This window comes from Callithrix jacchus, chromosome 7 (assembly GCF_049354715.1).
Source record: "Callithrix jacchus isolate 240 chromosome 7, calJac240_pri, whole genome shotgun sequence".
Taxonomy (NCBI): domain Eukaryota; kingdom Metazoa; phylum Chordata; class Mammalia; order Primates; family Cebidae; genus Callithrix; species Callithrix jacchus.
Window position 1 is genome coordinate 155,385,012 of NC_133508.1, and position 23,108 is coordinate 155,408,119.

At 38.7% G+C, this 23,108-nt stretch overlaps 1 protein-coding gene across 1 annotated transcript in view; it reads left to right on the forward strand.

Moving 5' to 3' along the window:
* MAN1A2 (mannosidase alpha class 1A member 2) overlaps positions 1–23,108 on the forward strand; it is a 177,181-nt gene that overhangs the window by 13,994 nt on the left and 140,079 nt on the right. The window lies entirely within an intron of this gene.

Genomic DNA, 23,108 nt, shown 5'->3' on the forward strand with positions numbered 1-23,108 from the left:
ATGCACATTGTAAAAGGTACCAAGTATTAGCACTTCGTTTCTTTTTAATGGCTGAATAATATGTCATTGTTTGTATATATGTGATTTGTTTATACATTCATCTGCTGATGGGCATTTGGGTCCTATCTATTTTTTGGCTATTGTGAATAGTGTTGCTGTGAACATGTGTGTGCCTATATTTGTTTTGAGTACCTGTTTTCAGTTCTCTTGGTTATACGTCTAGGAATAGAATTACTGGGTCATATGGTAATTCTATGTTTAACTTTTCCAGGAACCACCAGACTCCTCTGTAGCTGCTGAAATGTTTTATGTTTCCACCAGCAATATACAGAGGTTCTAATTTCTTTATATTCTCTAACGTTTATTCATTAAAAATATTATATCCATCCTAGTGGGTAGGAAGTGGTATCTAATGATGAGTGAAGAATGAGTAATGATGAATAAGAATAATGATGTTGAGCACATATTCAGGTGCTGGCAGACCATTTGCATTTCTGAAGCCTGAATGTCTATCCAGGCTTTGTCTGTCTTTTAAATTGGTGGTTATGTCCTCTGCACAAAAGTTTGTAATTTTTACGGAGCCCAACTTACCTGTTTGGTTGCTTGCGCTTTGGGTGTCCTATGCAAGGATCAGTTGCTAAATCCAGAGTCTTGAAGATTTATTCCTGTTTTTTCTGAAGATTTCTTTAAGAAGTTTATGGTTTTAATTCTTATTTATGTTGTTGATTCATGCTGAGGTAATTTTTGTGTCTAGAGTGAGACAGAGGTCTAAATTAACTATTTTGCTTGTAAATATCTGTTTGTTTCAGCACCATTCGTTGAAGAGACAGGTTTTCCCCTGTTGAATGGTATTGGTACCCTTACTGAAAATCAACTGGCTCTAGATGTGTGGGTTTGTTTCTGGACGTTCAGTTCTATTCCATTCATCTATATGTGTATCCTTATGCCAATATTCACTGTCTGGCTTAATGTAGCTTTGTAGTAAGTTTTGAAATTCAGAAGTGTTCCAGCTATGTTGTTCTTTTTCAAAATTGCTTTGGCTATTTGGAGGCCACTGGCAGCTCCTTATGAATCTGAATATTGGCTTTTCAATTTCTGCAAAAACGACTGTTGGAATTTTGATAGTGATTACACTGAATCTGTGAATTGTTTTGGGTTCTGTTATCATCTTATTAAGTCTTCCAGCCATGACCACAGGATATCTTTCTATTTTTGAGATCTTTAATTTCTTTCACCCTTGTTTGTCGTTTCCAGCATACAAGTATTTTACCTCTTTTGTTAAATTTATTCCTAAGTATTTTGTTCTTTTGTATGGTATTGTATATGCAATTGTTTTCTTAATTATCTTTTTTGGTTTTTAAATTTCTGGTGTATAGAAACACAACTAATTTTTGAGTGTTGATATTATGCACTGCAATTTGCTAAATTAATGAATTAGCTCTAATAGTCATTTTAGGAATTAATTGGGATTTACTATATGTAGGATCATGGTCATCTGTGAATTGAATTGATTTTACTTTTTCCTTTCCAATTTGGATGTCTTTTATTTCTTTTTTTTTTTTTTTTTGAGACGGAGTTTTGCTCTCGTTACCCAGGCTGGAGTGCAATGGCGCGATCTCGGCTCACCGCAACCTCCGCCTCCTGGGTTCAGGCAATTCTCCTGCCTCAACCTCCTGAGTAGCTGGGATTACAGGTATGCGCCACCATTCCCAGCTAATTTTTTGTATTTTTAGTAGAGATGGGGTTTCACTGTGTTGACCAGGATGGTCTTGATCTCTTGACCTCGTGATCCACCCACCTCGGCCTCCCAAAGTGCTGGGATTAGAGGCATGAGCCACCGCGCCTGGCCTCTTTTATTTCTTTTTCTTGCCTAATTGCTCTTCCTAGCACTTCCAGTACAGTGTTGAATAATAGCACTGAAAGTGGGGATGTCTTATTTTCTATTTTAAGGGCAAAGCTTTCAGTCTTTCACCATTGAATATGATGTTAGCTGTGTGTTTTTCGTAAACACCCTTTATCTTGTTGAGGAAATTATTTTCTATTTTTAGTTTGAGTCTATGTCCCTTCATTCTATTAATATGATATATTACATTCATTGATTGATTTTCTTATGTTGAACCATCCCTGCAATTCTGAGATAAAGTCTGCTTGCCTGTGCCTATAATCCTTTTAATATGCTGTTGGATTCAGTTTGCTAGTATTTTGTTGAGGATTTTTGCATTGCTATTTATAAGACATATTAGTCTGTAGTTTTTTTGTGATGTCTTTGGCTGGCTTTGGTATCAGGATAATTACTGGCCTCATAGAATGAATTAGGTAATCCTTTCTCTTCTGTTGCTTTTAGAAGACCTTGAGAAGGATTGCTGTTAATCCTTCTTCAAAGGTTTGGCAGAATTCATCAGTGAAGCTATCTGGTTCTGGACTTTTCTTTTTTTTCAGTGGTTTTTGATTCCCGATTTGGTCTCCTTATCTGTCACAGATCTATTCAGATTCTCTTCTTGAGTCAGTTTTTATAGCTTGTGTGTTGTTAGGAATTTGTCTAATTATTTGGTGAACTATTGTTCATAATATTCTCTGGAAAACATTTTTGTTTATTTTTTAGAGTTGGGGGTCTATGTTGCCCAGGCTGGAATGCAGTGGTTATTCAGGATATGATCATGGTGCACTGCAGCCATGAACTCCTGTCCTTAAGCTATCTTCCTGCCTCAGCCTCTTGAGTAGCTGGGACTATAGGTGCATACACCAAACAAGCTGGGCCATAAGATTTTCTTTTAATCTTTTTTATTTAGTTAGGTCAGCTGCAGTGTCTCCACTTTTATTTGTGATTTTAGTTATTTGCATCTTCTCTGTTTTTTTTTTTTTGAGTCAGAGTTTCACTCTGTTGCCAGACTGGAATGCATTGGCATGATCTTGGCTCACTGCAACCTCTGTCTCCAGGTTCAATTAATTCTACTGCCTTGGTCCCCTGAGTAGCTGGGACTACAGGTGCATGCTGCCACACCTAGCTAATTTTTTGTATTTTTAGTAGAAACGGGGTTTCACCATGTTGGCTAGGATGGTCTCAATCTCTTGACCTCATGATCCTTCTGCCTCGGCCTCCCAAAATGCTGGGATTACAAGTGTGAGCCACTGTGCCTGGCCCTCTGTTTTTTTTTTTTTTCTTTGTCATCTAACCAGAGGTTTGTCAATCTTGTTGATCTTGTCAAAGAACCAACTTTTGGTTTCCTTTGATTCTCTCTGTTGTTTTTCTGTTCTTTCTTTTATTACCATTCTAATTTTTTCCTGTTTTTGTCTGTTCTGCAGGCTATAGGTTTAGTTTGCTACTCTTTTTATAGTTCTTTAAGTTGTAAAGATTATTGATTTGATATCTTTTAAACGTAGGCATTTACTACTATTAATTTGCCTCTGAGGACTGCTTTTGCTGCATCCCATAAGTTTTGGTATGTTGTATTTTTGTCTTCATTTATCTGTATTTTTTAATTTCCTGTGTGATTTCTTTGACATATTGGTTGTTTAAGAGTGTGTTGTTTAATTTCTACATTTTTTTCTTTTTCTTTTTATAAAATAAAAAATTATTTACTTTTTAAGACAAAATCCTCCTGGATAATTTCCACATATTTAAGATTTTTTATTTTTCTCCTATTATTAATCTAACTTCATTGAGGTCAGAGAAGATACTTTGTATGATTTAATCTCTTTAAATTTATTGAGACTTTTTTTGTGGCTCAAAATTTGGTCTGCCTTGGAGAATGTTTCATGTGCACTTGAGAAGAATGTCTGTTCTGCTGTTACTGGGTAGGTGTTCTGCATATATCTGTTAGGTCTAGTTGTCTCATTAAGTCTTCTTTTTCCTTATTGATCTTTCTAGATGTTCTAGCCATTATTGAAAATGGGAGTATTGAAGTTTCTATTATTGTGACATTCGTCTATTTTTCCTTCATTTCTGACAGTGCTTTCTTCCTATATTTTGGGGGTTCTGTTGTTTAGTATATATATTTATAGTTTTTATATGTTCTTGAATTGACTTCCATAAGTATTTTAGAATCACGTTATCAAGATACCATCCTTGTGCTTTCAAGTCTCCCTTTAGTGCTTTCTGTTGGTGGAACCTCGTAAGAGACCAGCTGGCGAAAGAAAGATGTAGTTTGCAAAGCCTAAGCCCCAGCATCATGAAGCGTAGAAGATTGAATTTGGCATTATGTAGAAGAGTGGATTTGGGATTGAAAATTTTGGTTTACTCACTGATGCTGTCTGGTTGTCTGAATTTGAGTGTATGGACTTTGATTAGGTCTAGATAAGCAGTCAGTGGAACAGTCTATGAGGGACCTCTTCCTTGTAGAATTGGAATTGAATAGCCAGCAGCTCACTTCAGACAAAATGGATGCCTGTTAGAATGGGCCTTTTCTCAGTAGAGCCTTGCAGAGGTTTATGACTTGTGTAGTCTCCTGAGGTTTTGCCCTATAGATGAGCAGCAGCCCAGTAGTAACAAAGACAAACTCTCTTAACCTGTGCTGGAGGATATACCAGTTCTCGACTCAGGCATGTAATAGACGTGCGAAGAGCAGAGCCTACATAGGTGAGTGCCTTGCTAGGTTCCAGGTCTCTTCCTAGAGTCCTGAAGGTGCCTTCTATTTGAATGTCCAATAGTAATTATGGACTGGTTGACTGCCTTCTGCATTCCACCCCATTCTCATCTATACCATATTCAGATTAACTTGGAGTTTTAACCATGTAAGTAGGATCCTTCTCTGTTTTGCAGGGGTGTTGTGATGGATCAAAGTCTTTCTTTTTTTTTTTTTTTTGAGATGGAGTCTCACTCTGTCACCAGGCTGGAGTGCAGTGGCTTGATCTCAGCTCACTGTAACCTCTGACTCCCTGGTTCAAGCAATTCTCCTCCTTTAGCCTCCTGAGTAACTGAGATTACAGGCACACACTACCATGCCCAGCTAATTTTTAGTATTTTTAGTAGAGGTGGGTTTGGGGTTTTACCATGTTGGCCAGGATGGTCTTGATCTCCTGACCTCGTGATCTGCCCGCCCCAGCCTCCCAAAGTTCTGGGATTATAGGCGTGAGCCTCCGCGCCTGGCCTGGATCAAAGTTTTCTATTCTATATTGTTTGACTTGCCTAGTAAGATTTGAGGGGGTGGGGTGGTGAGTTAAAGGCATGTGCTTAAGTTTTATTCCCAAAATACTTTTTCATTTGTATTGCAGATAATTACAGGAGAGGAATCCTGGATATAAACAGTAGGCAGCAACTGTAACACATGCAGAAAAGGGATTTATTGGAAGGATATTAGACTGTAACACATGCAGAAAAGGTGTTTATTGGAAGGATATTAGGTTGCTTTAGAATTGACATAAAAATCTGAAGAACTAGGTTTAGTAAACAGGCATTAAGTGAAGCCAGATACTCAGAGCCACTGTCAGTGCTGCTGATTAATGAGCATTGGTTATGGCATTGCTACCTCTGGATACTGGATTTCTGCTTCCAGAGTGATTTCTTAAATTGAGTTGTTTCTTTACAGGTGTATAGTCTCAGCCATAGCATCGCATTGCTTACACATAGGTGATAGGCAATACCCTTGTTGCTAGATGTTAGGAAGATTAAGTATCTTGAATTTTTCTGGCTTCTGTAGGAAGAGGAGGGATTCTGCTACCATTATACTAATTAATTCCTTAATGTTTTGGCAGCTTAAGAAACATAAAGGAAACGGAAAGGAACCATATATATATATATATATATATATATATATATATATGTATTTTTTTTTTTTTTTGAGACGGAGTTTCGCTCTTGTTACCCAGGCTGGAGTGCAATGGCGCAATCTCGGCTCACTGCAACCTCCGCCTCCTGGGTTCAGGCAATTCTCATGCCTCAGCCTCCTGAGTAGCTGGGATTACAGGCATGCGCCACCATGCCCAGCTAATTTTTTGTATTTTTAGTAGAGATGGGGTTTCACCATGTTGACCTGGATGGTCTCAATCTCTTGACCTTGTGACCCACCTGCCTCGGCCTCCCAAAGTGCTGGGATTACAGGCGTGAGCCACCGTGCCTGGTCCAGGAACCCTATATTTTATTATGGTGACTTGTAATCAAATAAGGGGATGAAGTTTTTATTGGTGCTGTGCTATTTAGATATACAGATATAAATAGACGTTTTAGACTCTATCCTTTCAGCACTTTTTGTTCAGGGGTTTAAAGTCGGGGTTCGTACTGTTCACCTGAGAGGGAGCCTGGAAACATGGGGTTATTTTTTGGCTGTCAGAATGATGGGGTGAGGGCACTATTGTACTTTATGAATGTGGGCCATGTATATTAAACATCCCATGGTGCCTTCACGGTTCTGCACAATAGGTGAATTATCGCCCTCATAATGTCAGTATTGCACTTAAGAAACATTAGGTTATATGGATCATCTTGATGAAGGGCTAAAAGTTATTAATAGCCTCCTTTGCTTCACTGTCTGCACCTTCTGGCTGAGGATTATTTCTCATTTCGTTGTTTTGCTGTTTTCTTTCCTTAGTTCAAGGGACTTGATTCCTTCCAAAATTTTTTTTTTTCAAAGTGTAGCTTTGGCCAGGCTCAATGGCTTATCCTTACAATCCCAGCACTTTGGAGGACCAAGGTAGGAGGATTGCTTGAGGCCACAAGTTGGAGACCAGCCTAGGCCACATAGTGAGTGAGACCGTGTCTCTAGAAAAAAATTTAAAAAAATTAGCCAGATGCGGTGGCACACACTGTATTTCCAGGTACTTGGGAGGCCAAAGTGAGAGGATCATTGAAGTGGGAGGCTGTAATGAGCTAACATTGTGCCACTGTACTCCTACCTGAGTGATAGAGTAAGACCCTATCTCTAAAAAGAAAACAAACAAAAACTGTGAAAAGGTGCCCTGCAGCATGGAAGAAAATATTTGCAAATTATATATCTGAAAAGATATTAATATCCAGAATATATAAAGAACACCTACAACTCAACGACAACAGAAAACCCGATTTAAAAATGGGCGAATGACTTGAAAACACGTTTTTCTAAATAAGAGGTACAAATATCCGATAAGCACATGAAAAGATGCTGAACACCACTAATCTTCAGGGAAATAGAAAGCAAAACCACAGTAAGATACCCCTTCAAGTAACAAGTGTTGGTGAGGATTTGGAAAAACTGGAAACCTTGTGCATTGCTGAGGGGAATGTGAAATGGCGTAGCTGCTGTAGAAAACAGGATGGTGTGTTCCTTAAATAAATAATTCTGTACTTAATATTGATTTCCAAAAGAAGTGAAAGTGAAACTAAAACAGATACTGTACACCCACATTCTAGCAGCAGCCATATGTGCAGTGGACTATTATTTGGTCTTCAAAAGGAAGGAAATCTTGAAGACATAATGCTAAGTGAAATAAGCCAGTTGCAACAGGGGACATGTTATATAACTCCACTTAAATGAGGTACCTAGAATAATCAGATTCATAGAGATAGAAGGTTAGAATGGTGGTTTCTGGGGACTTAGGGAAAGGGCAGAGCAGATTTAGCGTTTAATAAAGACAGGATTTTTGTTGGGAAAATGAAGTTCTGATGGATGGTGGTGATTGTTACAGAGCAGTGTGAATGTACTTAATAATACAGAACCGAACACTTAAAAATGATTAACATGGCAAGTTTCATTATGTATATTTTACGCCAACATTATAAAAAATCTGACTTCAATCAAAATCCATGTTCTTTATTTGTTTGTCTTTCTTTAAAAAGACTTTCACTGAAAAAAAAAAATCTTTAACGGAATAAAAATACTTGTCATCTCTTGGGCGCTGGCCACTATAAGCAGTCTTTGCGTGGCCAGTAGTTGTGATACTGATAAAAGTAGCAGTTGGTTTGGGACTGATAGTGACTGTTACGATTTCAACTGGGTAGTCTTGACAGTATGTGGTTCTTGGTATCTGTGGGGACAAACTGCATATGCTGTCTCATTTCTATCTTACATGAGTGGTGTGACTCATGACATATCAGTAGGTTCAGTAATGCAAATGGAGTACATTTAAAACAATGTGAAAGGTAGTAGTAAATGCAAAAGTTTGGAGGTAAAGGTGTACCATTAGTTTTGGGGCTTTAAGGCTTGGAACTGAGGGTTGGGGGCTGTCTTAGTTTGCTTGAGCTGCCTTAACAAAGTACCATGGACTGGTTGGTTGAAGCAACAAACGTTATTTCCCATAGTTCTGGAGACAGAAGTGATGAAGATGCTGGCTGATTCAGTTCCTGGTGAAAGCCCTCTTGGCCTATACATTGCCACTTTCTCTGTGTGTCCTCTCACGGTCTTTCCTCCATGTGTGCTTGTGAAGAAAGAGACAACAGCGTTTCTCTTCCTTAACTTACAGGGCCCCACGACCCTCACTGCTTAATCTCATGATTACCTCCCAAGGCCCTCATCTCCAAATACGATTACTTTCGGAATTAGGGATTCAACATAAGAATTTTTTGGGGACACAAATATTTAGTCTATAATGGAGACAGTCTGAGAGATAATATCTTAGTAATAAACCAGATAAATTGAGGCAGACCACAGAAAAAGTTATCAGTTTGGAGAGGCTGGATAGAAAAAAAAGATGTGAGCCGATAAGACAAATTAGAGACACATGAAGGGGGCGAAGGTTCAAAGCCTGAGAATGGAATGGCAGAGATTTGTGAAATTATCTGTAATAACAAGGAGAGATGGCTATAACAATTTTGTTTTTGGGTTCTTACTGCTTTAAATATATATGTAGGCAGGGGAGACATGGTAAAGATGCTCTATTAGGCTTTTCTTGCATTGCTACAAAGAAATACCTGAGACTGGATAATTTATTAGAAAAGAGGTTTAATTGGCTCACAGTTCTATAGGGTGTTTACTATAGGAATTATGGTGCCAACATCTGCTTCTTGGGAGACCCCAAGAAGCTCATAATTTTGGCAGGAAGTGAAGGGCAGTGGGGAGTAAGCATCTCACATAGCAGGAGCAGGAGCGAGAGAGTGAGGGGGGAGATGTCACACACTTAACCAGGTCTCATGAGAACTCACTGTTGTGAGGACAGCACCAAGCCATGAGGGATCCATCCCATGACCCAGACATCTCCCAACAAGCCCCACCTTCCTAACACTGGGGATTACAATTCAACATGAGATTCGGTGGGGTCATATATTCAAACTGTATCAGATGCCCATAGTACTGATAACAACTTTGGACCAGGGACTACACAAAGACTGAAGGGGTGATGTTTTACTCCACAAGAAAGAGTGAATTGTTTACCCAAAACCTTTTAAAAATAATACTTAAATTCTTTTCATGGTTTCACAGATGACATAATGACTTTTTGCTTTGAATTCATGGTGATTTCTTATAATTAACAACCTAGTGTACTAGTGCTGTTTCTGACTTCTTTCCGATGGTACCTTTTGATGAAAATATACAACTTTTTGGCAAAGGATCTTGACAGTGATCAGAAATCCACTTCAACTTGTATCCTTTATACTTCAAAATGTCAATGAGGATGACTGCTTACCACCATCCAAGACAAAAAAAAAAATCTCATAAAATACTGAAGTTAAAAGAAAGAGTGAATTTCTGTGTGTATAATAGTTTCTTTTTCCTTTGAGTGTTGTACCTTTTTCAGTTTCTGATTTGTTACAGCAGAGGTCCCCAATCTTTTTGGCACTAGGGACTGGTTTCATAGAAGGTAATTTTTCCACTGGTGATGAGTGGGGCGGAGGATGATTGTTTCAGGATGAAACCTCAGATCACCATAAGGAATGTGCACCCTAGATCCCTCACATGTGCAGTTCATGGTAGGGTTTGCCCTCCTATGAGACTCTAATGCCATCCCTGAGCTCATAGGAGGTGGAGCTCAGGTGGTAATGCTTGCCTGCCCAACCCATTTCCTGCTTGGCAGCCCAGTTCCTAACAGGCCATGGACAGGTACTTGGGGTAGGGGATCCCTGCGTTACAGGAAGGCCAGGCCTTATTTTATTTTAGCACCTGTATACTGGGGTAGTGATTTTTACTATTTTTTTCATTATGTGTTTTAAAACTACAGCAAAGCAATTTGAAGGAGGTCTTATAAGGTTTATGCCTTTTGTTGTTGTTATTTGGCTAATCGCACTGCTAGAACCTTTAGTACGTTTTTCAGTAGACTTAAGTTGTGAGAGTGGGCATCCTTCCATTGTTCTTGATTTTAACGGGGCAGCATTCAGTCTTTCACCCTTGTGTATGGTGTCTGCCATAGGCATTTAGTAGATGCCCTGTATCAGAGTAGGAAATATGCTTGCATTCCGAGTTCACCGAGAATTTTCGTCAGGAATGGATACTGGATTTGGTTAAACACTGTTTCTGTATCTCCTAATGATCATGAGGTCGGTCTTTTTAAGTCTTTTAATGGAGTGAGTTGTTAACGTTGTTTGAGTTTTGAATGTTAGCCACCCTTTGGTAATTATTCTGTAAACCTAAAAGTAGTTTTCCATGTTTTTGAGGGATGATAGTTTATTTATTTATTTATTGTGTTTGTCTGATTCCTGTATCAGAGTAATGTTGGCCCCATGATGAGTTTGGAAGTTTTCCTTTTTTGGTGTTCTGAGAGTTTCCATGGAACTGGTATTGATTTTTACCTAAATGCTAGGTAGAGTTCATTAGTGAAATAATCTGAACTTGAGTTTTCTTTGTGGAGAGGTTTTAACTGTGCATCCGGTTTCTTTAATAGATACAGGTTGTTAAGGTAATCTAGTTATTGAGTTCACTTGAATAGTTTTTTTTAAAACAAGGAATGTGAATTCTTGAATTTTTGATATAAAGTTGTCAATAGTTTCTTATGGTCATTTTAATATTTGTAGGATTGTAGTTATATCAGTTCTCTCATTGCGGATATTGATTATTTATGGCTTCTCTTTTTCCTTCTTTTACCACTATTAGAAATTTATCAATTTTATTGATCTCAAAGAGCTAGCTTTTAGATTTATTGGTTTTTCTGTTACTCTGTTTTGTATTTTATTTCTTCTTATTTTTGCTTTTATCTTAATTTTTTTAAACTTTGAGTTTAATTTTCTCTTTTTCTCAAGTTAGAACGTGAGGTTCTTGATATAAGATCTTTTTTTCCCCTGATATAGATTGGTTAATGCTATAATTCTCTAACTTTTCTTTTTTTCTTGATATTGGCATTTAGTGCTGTGAATTTCAGTCTAAGAATTACTTTAGCCTTATCCACATAGTTTGATCTTTCCATTTTCTTTTAGTTCAAGGCACTTTCAAATTTCACTTTTTAAAAGTGTCTTTATTGAGATATTCACATACCATTCCAGCCACTCATTTAAAGTATACAATTAAATGGTATATTCAGAGTTTGGTATAGTTAGTATATATTCACAGTTATATGAATCAATCACCAATCATCTAGTTTTACTTTTGATTTCTTCTTGAATCTGTGATTATTGAGAAGTATCTTATTGAGTTTATAATATTTGGAGACTATCCAGATACCTGATTTCTACTCTAATCCCGTAGTAGCAGAAAACAGACTTTATATGGTTTGAATCCTTTTAATTTCATTAAGACTTGTTTTATGGCCCAGAAAACCGTACATTTGCATTTGAACAGAATGTATACTTTGTTGCTGTTGGGTAGAGTGTTCTGTAAATGTCAGTTAGGTTAAGTTGGTTGATAGTATTGGTCAAGTCTTTTATGTCCTTATTGATTTTCCTTCTATTTTGATCAGTTGTTGAGTGAGGGATGTTGACCTACAACATTGTGAATTTGTTTACTCCTTCATTTCTGTCAGTTTTTGCTTCAGGTATTTTGAAATTTTGTTGTTAGGTGTGTAATGTTTATCGTAATCTTCTTTTGATATGTTGACCTCATTAATACGAAGCAACCCTTTTTATACCTGCTCTGAAAGCTACTGTCTGATTTAATATAGCTGTTCTCACTTAAACTTTACTGAGTTACTTTACACACTGTCAAATTTACCCATGTTAAGTATACAGTTAGGTCGGAGCTATGCCCTGCCTCATATACATAGGCTGATGATTTCCAAATCTTTCAGCATTTGACATCTGAACCTCTGTGGTTTGTTTACTATTTAAACTTAACAGGTCTAAAAGCATACAGTTTCATCTCTGTCTCACTCCTTCCCTTTATTTATTCTTGGTTTAGTTAATGGTACCCCTTTTTATCCAGTCAGAATAGTGACAAATCTATTATTGTTAATTAATTCCTTTCCATTTTCATGTTTAATCACTTGCCTAAATTTCTAGCTTTCTAAGGTCTCTTATATTGGTCCTTCTTCTCCATATCTACTTTAAATACATTTTATTAGGCCCTTGTCATTTTTTGCCTGGAGGGCTGCCGTGACCTGACTCCTTTTCCTACTTCCAACCTTATATCCTCTCCCTTTGGATTTGGTATAAAGCTTGAGGTTCCGTGGATTTCTCAGTGCTTGGCCTTAAATCTTTTTTATCCTCTTTCATGTGGCCAACCATTACTCAAATTGAGAAACAGTTGGGCTTCTTCATTAGCATGTTGTTTTAGGAATGGGATTACTGTTACCGTTTAGGAGTGGTGGTCCCAGATTTGATACAATTTGTCCTGTTTGCCTTTTCACTGCAGTCAGTATACTGGAAGGTATATGAACCTTAAGATGATCACGTTAGGACATTTTTGGTCATTTGTATGACAGTGTTATTCTGTGCAAGTAGAGTGTATTCATTTGCTATTGAAAATAATCTTAGACTAGATTTGTAAATATCTCCCTATAATGGCACCATTTAAATTAACCTCTTTGTTACTTTCAAGTTTAAGGAGATCTTTTTATGACCTCGAAGTTGTAGCATTTCTTTTTGAAAGGTCTTAAATTCCTTCAGGCACTTGCCACCAAAGCAGTGTAGAAAGCTGTTGTTTCATTATTTTCTGTACCAGTGCTGACTATCCTATAGTTATTTCCTAAAATCATTCTTGGCCTAGACTGTGCACAAGTAACTATTTGCATAACTGCTTCAACTGTGTTTTTGTGTGTGTGTGTGCGTGCGCCTTTCTGGATTCTCAGAAATTTCTTCTGAATATTATTAAAATATAGGATGTTTGAGAAGGCTGTTTAATATCTAAGTTTTTCATAAAACACTTTAGTATTGGCCATTGTTACTTATCAACGGGTAGCATTACATTGTTGATTCATCCAGTATGTATACTTTTTAAGTCAGTAAATTGAGCAATGGGGAGTTCTTCTTGGAATTTGGCAAATAGAGTCAATGTAAAATTCACTGACGATCATTAACAATAGGTATCTATCTGCTGAAGGCTTTAAAGGGCTCTCAGATTCTTAGACCTAAATCAGAAGAACATGGTCTGGAAATCTTAGCAATAGTAGTATCACCAGAGAAGAAAGAACCTATCAATGGAAGTTTGAATGTATGTTGTCTAGAGATGGGACCCAGTAGATGCGGAGGGAAGGAAATTACATTTACTGAGTACCTGCTGTCTGCTTGCAGTTTCCTTCCGTTGCTGCACTCTTACAATTTTTTAGATTCTTTTGAGTTTTCTATGTAGAAATCATATTGCCTGTGACCAAAGACAGTGTTTTGTTGTTGTTTTTTGTTTTTCTTTGAGACGGAATCTGGCTCTGTTGCCCCGGCTGGAGTGCAATGGCACAATCTTGGCTCACTGCAACCTCTGCCTCCCGGGTTCAAGCAATTCTCCTGCCTCAGCCTCATGAGTAGCTGGGATTACAGGCACCTTCCACCATGCCCAGCAAATTTTTGTATTTTTTAGTAGAGACAGGGTTCTACCATGTTGGTCAAGCTGGTCTCGAACTCTTGACCTTGGGTGATCCACCTGCCTCGGCCTCCCAAAGTGCTGGGATTACAGGTGTGTAATCCCACACTTGGCTTTTCTTTTTCTTTTCTTCTTCTTTTTTTTTTAAAGCTTCCTTTTGGCTATGTGTGGTGGCTCATGCCTATTATCCCAGCACTTTGAGAGGCTGAGGCAGGCGGATCACTTGAGGTTAGGAGTTCCAGACCAGCCTGGCCAACATGGCAAAACCCCATCTCTACTAAAAATACAAAAATTAGCTGGGCATGGTGGCATGTGCCTGTAATCCCAGCTACTCGAGAGGATGAGGCAGGAAAATTGCTTCAACCTGTCAAATGGAGGTTGCAGTGAGCCGAGATTGTACCACTACTCCAGCCTGGGTGACAGAGCAAGACTTCATTTCAAAAAAAAAAAAAAAAGCTGCTTTAAAAACATTTTCTTCTTCTTTTTATTTTCCTTTTTTATGTTGCTGGCTAGGACTTTTAGTACAATCAAATAGAAGCTGTGATAGTGAACATCCTTACTTGTTTCTCTCATTTTGAGAGAGAATTACTTCTGTAGATTGTTTATCAAGAATGCGATTTGCTCTAGTTTTTGAAAATATCTTTTATTAGGTTGAAGAAGTTCTCTTTTTCTCTGTTCACTTTCTTCTTCTGTTTCTACTGAATAAAGACCGTACTTTTGGGGGTCCATTGAAGATGGTAAAGCCAATGATCAGAGACCTGTTGGTAAAGCAGGTAAGAAAGGATCAGTTTTTCATGGTGGTGGATAGAAGAGTGATTTAAAGTGTAGGAAGTGGAAATGGCAAGTGAAAAAGTAAAGTGAAAGAAGGGGAACATCAATGAAGGATGAAGGGAGGCTGTTTTGAGGGGAGTTTTTATGTATTTTTAAAGGATGGGTGAGACTTCATATTTGTGAGTGATGGTAAAGCTCTAGTAGAGAAGGGAAAAGTGACTCTAAAGGAAAGTTTCTGCCAAGCACAATTTCAGTGTAATGTTATGTATCCCTGTGTAATCTAGAATCATCCAGAATGCTTCCAGACATGATGCAGGAGCCTCAGTGGCTTAGGCAAGGTAGAAGTTAATTTCTGTTCACACATATGAATTCTGCAGGAAAGTTTCGTTAACAGAGGTTGAGAAACAAGAGTTTTTATTTAGCAAGGTCATGGGTCTAGCCAAACCAAGAGGGTTCTAGGACTAAGGAAGAAGACTGGAAAGATTTTGGGAGACAGTTTTTAGTATCTGCACAATAAGTGTGAGAAAACTCTTAAAATTGATCTCTTGCGGTATTTGGGTGGTATTAAGAAGTCACAATGATATTTGTTTGTATCTGGACTCTTTACTTACTAGCCCTTGACCCTGAAAAACGATTTTTCTCTTTGTGCCTTACTTTTTTATAAGGTGGAGAATAATGGTGTTTGATAGACTACCTCATAGATTGGTATGGAAATTAAATAAGGTAATATATGTAATTGATGAGACCATTGCCTTGTACATCGGAGCCACAATTACTAGTTTTGTTGTCATTTGCCCTTGCTCTTCAAGGATCGGGGCTGTGTTGAAGGACAAAATACAAAAAACAAGATAACAAAAACAATAAACAAAACCTTACATTCCTTATGGGATATCCAAAATTTGAGAAGAATAATTTCAAATCTTATAAGAATTTGTAGATATAAGACTAGATTTTATTGGAAACCTTGGCAGGTACTCAGCTAAAGTTACCTGCAAAGTTTGAGGGCACAGTTCTTCACATGGCCACTCACTTCTGGTACCACTTGTAAATCCTGAGGGTTCTCAGATAATTTGCTAGGACTCACAAAGGGATTACAGATTACAGGGATCCGGATTAAAATCAGCCAAGGGAAGAAACACGAAGGGTGAAGTCCAGGAACGTTCCAGATGTTGATCTGCCAGCGTCCTCTTCCCATGGAGTCAGGACACGTCCTTCCAGCACCAATGTGTGACAGTATGCATGGAGTATGGCCAGCTTGGTAAACTCATTCAAGCTTCAGTATGTAGTGTTTTTATGGGGCTTCATTATGTAGGCATGTTTGACTGATTACTCAATTGCCTGTATGGTTGAACTCAGTCTCCCCATGGACTGATACTGTGCAATGCAGAGCCTTGTCCTAAGTCATACTGTTGGTGTTTATGACATGGCCAGCTTCTGCTTTAAAACTGTTAGGTGTGGCCAACCCTACCTGAAGATCTGGTATGGTCAGCACCCACCATAAACAGGGACACTGTTATCAACTATGACGTATTACCTCCCAGAAGCTGAAGTCAATGGTGAAACTTATCTTTGGGCAAGGCCAAATTCTTTACTACACAGGAAGATATAAGCCACTGATGAAAAGGAAAGATGTTTAAAATGAAAGCCTAACGTGATTATCCGTTGAAGATACCAAAGTTAAAAAAAAAAAATCTTAAAAATATGTAGATAAGAGAATGATCATCCAGGTAAAAATAAAACCTACAAAGAAGTGACCCAGCTGGTGTGATTTAAAAATCTTGAAATTTGGCTGCTAAGGTAGAATTTGAGGAACCATTTACATGCAAATCAAAATGAAAATAAAATTTTGAGTCATATAGAGAAGAAAACTAGCAAGAAAGTTCATAGTGCTACTAAATGATCATTGTGAAAAATACTCAAGGAAAAAAGGAAATAAAGTATATTATTTGCTTTGGCAGTGGTAAGGATTGCTGCATTCACTTGTAATTTGGAACAGAGAGGTTAGCAGGACTGAAAGAATTAATGGCTTACCTGTGTATAGAACATTACTTTTTACTTTAGTCCAGGTAAAGGGAAGTAGAAGGAAGTACTCAGCAAAAAAGGGTTATGGTACTTTTAAAGTGGTATAGTCAGAGTAGTGTGTGTTTTCCTATCTTTGTTGATGAAAGTACTAATCTTAGAGGTTTTCTCTCTCTCTCTGTCTCTCTCTCTCTCTCTCTCTCTGCGTGTGTGTGTGTGTGTGTGTGTGTGTGTGTGATTATTCCAGGTTGTAGGGTGAGGCATGAGCACAGCTGGAACTAAAATCTTTGTCTCCTGATTTTTGGGTTAAGTATACTTTTTTTTCTGTAAGGGCAAAATGTTTCCTCTTGGAACCCAGTTTTTTTTTTTTCCTCTCAAAGATACAAGGTTTTAATTACGCAAGATAAATAAATCCTGGAGATCCAACTGTACAGCCTTCTGAGTAGCTGGGACTACAGGCACAAGCCGTCATGCCTTGCTACTTTTTTTTTTTTTTTAAAGAGATGAGGTCTTGCTATATTTCCCAGGCTGGTCCCAGGGTTCTCCTGCCTTGGCCTCCCAAAGTGCTGGGATTACAGGTATGAGCTACCACACCTGGCCTATGTTAAGCACTCTTATTATAAAAGAAAAAAATAACAAATAGAGGGAAGAAACTTTTGGAGGTGATGGATATGTTTATGGCACAGATTGTGGTAATGGTTTTAAGAATGTATACTTATCTCCAAATTCACCATACTGTATACAGTATGTATAGGTCTCCATATACAAGCCTGGAGCCTGAAATTCTGAAGTCCTGCTTGCCTCCTGATCGTCTCCCCCAGCACCCTTGCCCAGCAGAGCTTCCCTGGACAAGGCTCTTACCCACCCTGCCATCTAAACTGTTCTTATGATAATGTGAATACCTCTCGCCCATCCTGCCATCTTAACTGCTCTTCTGCCTCATCTCCACCCACCACTGTAACTGAACTTGTGGTCATGTATACTCCTTGTCCCTACCCCCACCACTGTAACTGATCTTACTCTGTAACTTTCCACTGCCCACCCCAAACCTATAAAACCAACTCCTATCCCACTGCCCTTTGCTAACTCCCTTTTTGGCCTTAGCCCACCTGTACCCAGGGGAATAAACAGCCATCTTGCTCACAAAAAAAAGCAAAAACTGGGTTCCAAGTTCTGATTGAATTTCCTGGGACTCTAGAGTTTCTTTTAGGACCAGTCTGGTTAGTCTTTTCTTGCCCTCTAGTGATATTGGTTCTTCTGAAATAGTGTGTTTGCTCACTAAACTCTTAAGCAAATAGTGCTTTTTGAGGGACAAATAAAAATAAATCTGTAGATTATTTAGATTTTCAAAATATGTTAGAGTAAGGCTCTTCACAATATTGCAGCAGCGTAGGTTCTGATGAACAAGTTTGACTGCCTTAGCAATAACAGGTGGGATAAGATGACTGGAGCTTTCCTTTGGAGCAAAAATTTAGAGGGTTCAATTTTTTATTTTTAAAAATAATTATAAAAATTATGTCATTTGTGAATTATTTACACATGCATGTTGCTATCAAATGTACTTTTCACCTGTGGAGGAACAACCGATGCTAACACGAAGTTTATAGCAATAGTAAGTGCAAATAGAAACCTGTCACATGGCAGTGTTAAGGGGTTTCACCATAACACCATGTCATTCATTTTAATATGGAGTTTAATATTTAACATGCATTTGTATTGCTTACCCTGTAGTCAGAGCTGCTGTTCACAACTTTTTTTTTTTTGAGACAGAGTTTCACTCTTGTTGCCCAGGCTGGAGTGCAATAGTGCGATCTCGGCTCACTGCAACCTCTGCCTTCCAGGTTCAAGCAATTCTCCTGCCTCAGCCTCCCAAGTAGCTGGGATTACAGGTGCCTACCACCACACCTGGCTAATTTTTGTATTTTTAGTATAGATGAGGTTTCACCATGTTGGCTAGCCTTGTCTCGAACTCCTGACTTCAGGTGATCGACCTGCCTCGGCCTCCCAAAATTTTGGGATTACAGGCATGAGGCACCATGCCTAGCCTTACAGTTCTTTTGACTGTTGCCTCATGATGGTCTACAGACTTTTTATATCATAATTGCTTCAGATGGGGCTTAGAATCTGTGTTTGCATTTAATATTTCTTTCTTTTTTTTTTTCTTGAGATGGAGTTTCACTCTCATTGTTCAGGCTGGAGTGCAATGGTGCAATCTTGGCTCGCCGCAACCTCTGTCTCCCGGGTTCAAGCATTTTTCCTGCCTCAGGCTCCTCGTGTACCTGGGATTACAGGCATGCACCACCATGCCTGGCTAATTTTTTGTATTTTTATTAGAGATGGGGTTTCACTATGTTGGTCAGGCTGGTCTTGAACTCCTGACCTTGTGATCCATCCGCCTTGACCTCCCAAAGTCCTGGGATTATAGGCGTGACTGCGCCCGGATGCATTTTAATATTTCCAAACACCAATTATATACCAGATGTTGTGCTACACATTGAGGGATACATTAGAACAAAAATCAGATAGCGTCTCTGAACTTAATGGAGTTAATAGTCCTATCAGGAGAGACAGACATTACTCAAAGAATCACATGTGATTAAGTACTATGAAGGAAAGATACCTGGTGCCATCAGACTGTCTATTAGGGAGATTTGTCCAATCCAGGACATCTGAAGGAGTTATGATTGACCAATGATTTGAAGGTAAAGAACAAATTCTAAGAGTGTTTTAAGCAGAGGAAACCTCATGCATACGGGGCTGTTGGTGGGAAATAAAATGGTGTGTAAAAAAACTAAAAGAAGGCGGCCAGGCATGGTGGCTTATGCCTCTAATCCCAACACTTTGGGAGGCCGAGGTGGGTGGATTACCTGAGCTGTGGAGTTTGCGACCAGCCCAGGCAACATGGTGAAACCCCATCTCTACTAAAATAGAAAAAATTAGCCGGTGTGGCGGCACCTGCCTGTAGTCCCAGCTGTTCAGGAGGCTGAGGCAGGAGAATTGCTTGAACTTGGGAGGCAGAGGTTGCAGTGAGCCAAGATCCCACCACTGCACTCCAGCCTGGGTGACAGAGCAAGACTCTGTCTCAAAAAAAGAAACAAAAAACTGAAAGAAGGTATGTGGCTATAGAACGGAGAGCTGGAGAAGTGTGTGTGAGATGAAGCTTGAGGGATAGTAGAAAGCACCTTATAAAGAATTCCTTAATAGGCCGAAATATAATAGATTTCTTCGGGATAAGGGTAGCCGTAAAGTGTTTTAAGTGAGAAAAAGGTATAGTGTGAATAATTTCAGAAAGCACATTGGGTCTATAGTGTGGATAGAGAACAGCTTGTGGTGGGTGGGGGAGTGGTGGAGGGTGAATGTGTGAAGACTATGCGAAGCCTGTGACAATAGTTTAGGTGAGGCGTGACAGCAGTCTTACTGTGGTTCCATCGCTCGCCAAAAGGAGCATGCAGAAAAGGAGGACTATGAGTAAGTCAGTCTAAGAAGTGCTGTGTTAGACAGCTCCATTGCAGAACTTCTCAGGGCTTTAAGAATGCCCATGTGCATGGTAAGGGGATGCGGGATGTTCTGTGGCATGTATGTCTTGCCCCCCTCAGTGTGGGCTCTACAAAGTGGTGTGTAATACCTGTTCATGGAAGTTCACTGGTAGGTAAAGATGCTTTCGGAGTTTTTACATATGAGCTATTGCATACATGGTTGGGGGCTTCCACATGCCATTTAACAGGAGCTTGGGGATAACATGGTACTTGGAAATAGAAATGGAAAGCTTGTTTTCCTGAGGAAACCTCCCCATTTGTCATCAGGACAGAAAATCACCCTTGAAAGAGCCACTCCTCTCTGATGTTGCTCTTCCTTGGGGCCCATTTCCAGGTCCTCTGTTTTTCTGAATCTTTCTGCATGCTTGCACAATGAGTGGGTGAGTTGGGGACATTCTCAGCTGGAAATGACAGAATACCCACTGATAGTTTCTCTGTAGAATCTGAAATCTGGGGACAATTGAGGGGTGTGGCAGTAACTCCAGGCACTTTCCCTCTTTCTCTTCTGTCCTGAACCATGTTGGCCATTTGACCTCAGGCTTGTTGTCTCTTGATTGCAAAATGGCTGTCTTAGCTTTAGGCTTCACAAATACCTTTGGGGACAGGAATAGGTGGTTGGATAGGTTTAGGCTTCACAAATACCTTCGGGGACAGGAATAGGTGGTTGGATAGGTTTAGGCTTAGCAGCTAAAGGCTGTTTTCTCAACTGGCTCTGTCCATTTGTTAATCCATAAAGGAAAATATTTCCTGGTAGTTCCCTTTATTCTCTTTGGTTGAAATGGGGTTGTGTGGCTACCCTTAGCCGCAAGGGCAGCTGGGAAATACTTGATTAGCATAGATGGATTCTGATCTGTTCTCTGGGGGTAGTAACAGTGTTTTCTGTTGGTAAAATGTGGGGCTGGGATTGGAAGGCTCTTGGGTGTATCTGCCTTGGATATCTTATATAAGACTTTGTTCAGCACCTGTGTGCTGATGATGCCCTTGTCTGCCTGAGTCTCCTGAACAGATCAGGCCCCATATCAGTTCCTCTTGGACTCATTCAGGGGCCAACCTTAGCTCCCTGCCCTATTCCTCCCACATTCATCCAGTCTGTCTATAGGCCCCATGGATTCTTCCTCCCTGCTGAATGACCTTGTGTATTACTGACTGTCTAGCCTGCTAGACAGTCCCTCTCCCTTTCTCTCTCATTTCCCTTATCAGCACCTTCTCAGTGCTAATAATCCAGTTATTTTCTCTAATGTTTAACATATAATTGTTAATACTAGATAATATTAGGTTGTAAGTTTTTCTTTTGGTGTACAGGTTTATGACTTAATACATGCACCATTCATGTAACCACTATCATTATATATGTAATAATTCTATCATCAAAAAAACTCCCTTGTGTTATTCCTTTATAGTTAACTCCTCCCCCATCCATAACTCCTGGCTACCACTAATCTGTTCACCGTCCCTCTTTTTTGTCTTTTTTGAGAATGTCATATAAATGGAATCATATGGTGTGTAGTCTTTTGAAACTGGCTTCTTTCACTCAAATATTAATGCCTTTGAGATTCATTCAAGGAGTGTTTATAAATAATTCCCTCCTTTTCATTGCTGAGTAGTATTCCATAGTGTGGATATACCACAGTTTTGTTTAACCATTTACTTGTTGGAGGATGTCTGGATTGTTTTCACTTTTGCCTATTATGGATTAAGCTGCTATAAATGTGGTGTATAGTCCTTTTTCCTCCAGTTTATTTCTATTTTGGTAGAATACAATTAACATAATATTTACCATCTTAACCATTTTATACAGTTTAATACTGTTAAATACATTCGTATTTTTATACAGTCATAACTGCATCCATTTCCAGAACTATTTTCATCTTGCAGACCTGAAACTCAGTACCCACTAAACAATAACTTCTCATTATCCCATTTCTGGCCGGCTAGCTACCACCATTCTATTATTTGTCTCTAGGATTTTGCCTTCTTTAAGTACCTTCTACAAGTGGACTCATACAGTATTTGTCTTTTGTGACCAGCTTGTATATAGTTTTTTTTTTTTTAATGAATGTAAGTTTTTATTTCTCTGAGATAAATGTCCCAAAGTGCATTTGTAGGATTCTCTGATAGTAAAATCTCTAGTTTTTTTTTTTTTTTTTTTAAAAACACAAACTTTTCCAAAGTGGGAAAATTTACACCATTTTACATTCTCACTAGCAATGTTATAAGGTCAACCATCTGCAGAGTTCGAATTAAATTTCTGGAGAGGTGACTCCAGTGATGGTTGGGTCAGGTGTTTACCCTTGGAGTAGATACTGTTGGTTGGTTTATTTGGAAAAGAATGGGTTATAGTAAGTACCACTCTGCATTCATTCCTGTGGGTTAGGGTGACTATGGAGGGAATATTGAACTCTCTTTCACAAAAGTAGGGCTGGGTAGAGAACTGAGTAGGTGTCCACTGCAGTAGTGATTTCCAAATCTGTGTGTACACCAGAACCATCTGAGGAGCCCCTCATGGTACAGATTCATGGGTTACATATAGATCTACTAAATTGGAATCTGTTTTTAACAAGGGTTCAAGAGAGTTTTAAGTAATTATACCCACATCTGTTGGGCATGTTACATTATAATATCTATGTACTTTTGAAAATTTAAAGGTTTTAGAAGCATATGGTACACTATATAAATGAAAAACTTTCTGTTCTCTTATCTTTTCCTCTTTTTCTTTGGTCCTATGTTTATATTTTTGTCTCTTCTCTGATACTTACTCTATTTTTATTTTCTCTCCTCCATTTAGTTTTCACTGGTGTCTATTTTTTGCAGCTGTCTATGGATAAGTTACTGTTTTCTCTGTTCTTAGTCTGGAAATCTTATAAAGAGATTATAAAGAGAGTTTGATCTTAGGCATCCAGGGTTCATTTTCTTTTTCATACCAGATCTGAATCTCTCTCACTGATAATTTTTCCCTTTTAATGGCAGAAGTAGAAAACAAGTCCCTGGGCTTAATGGAGAA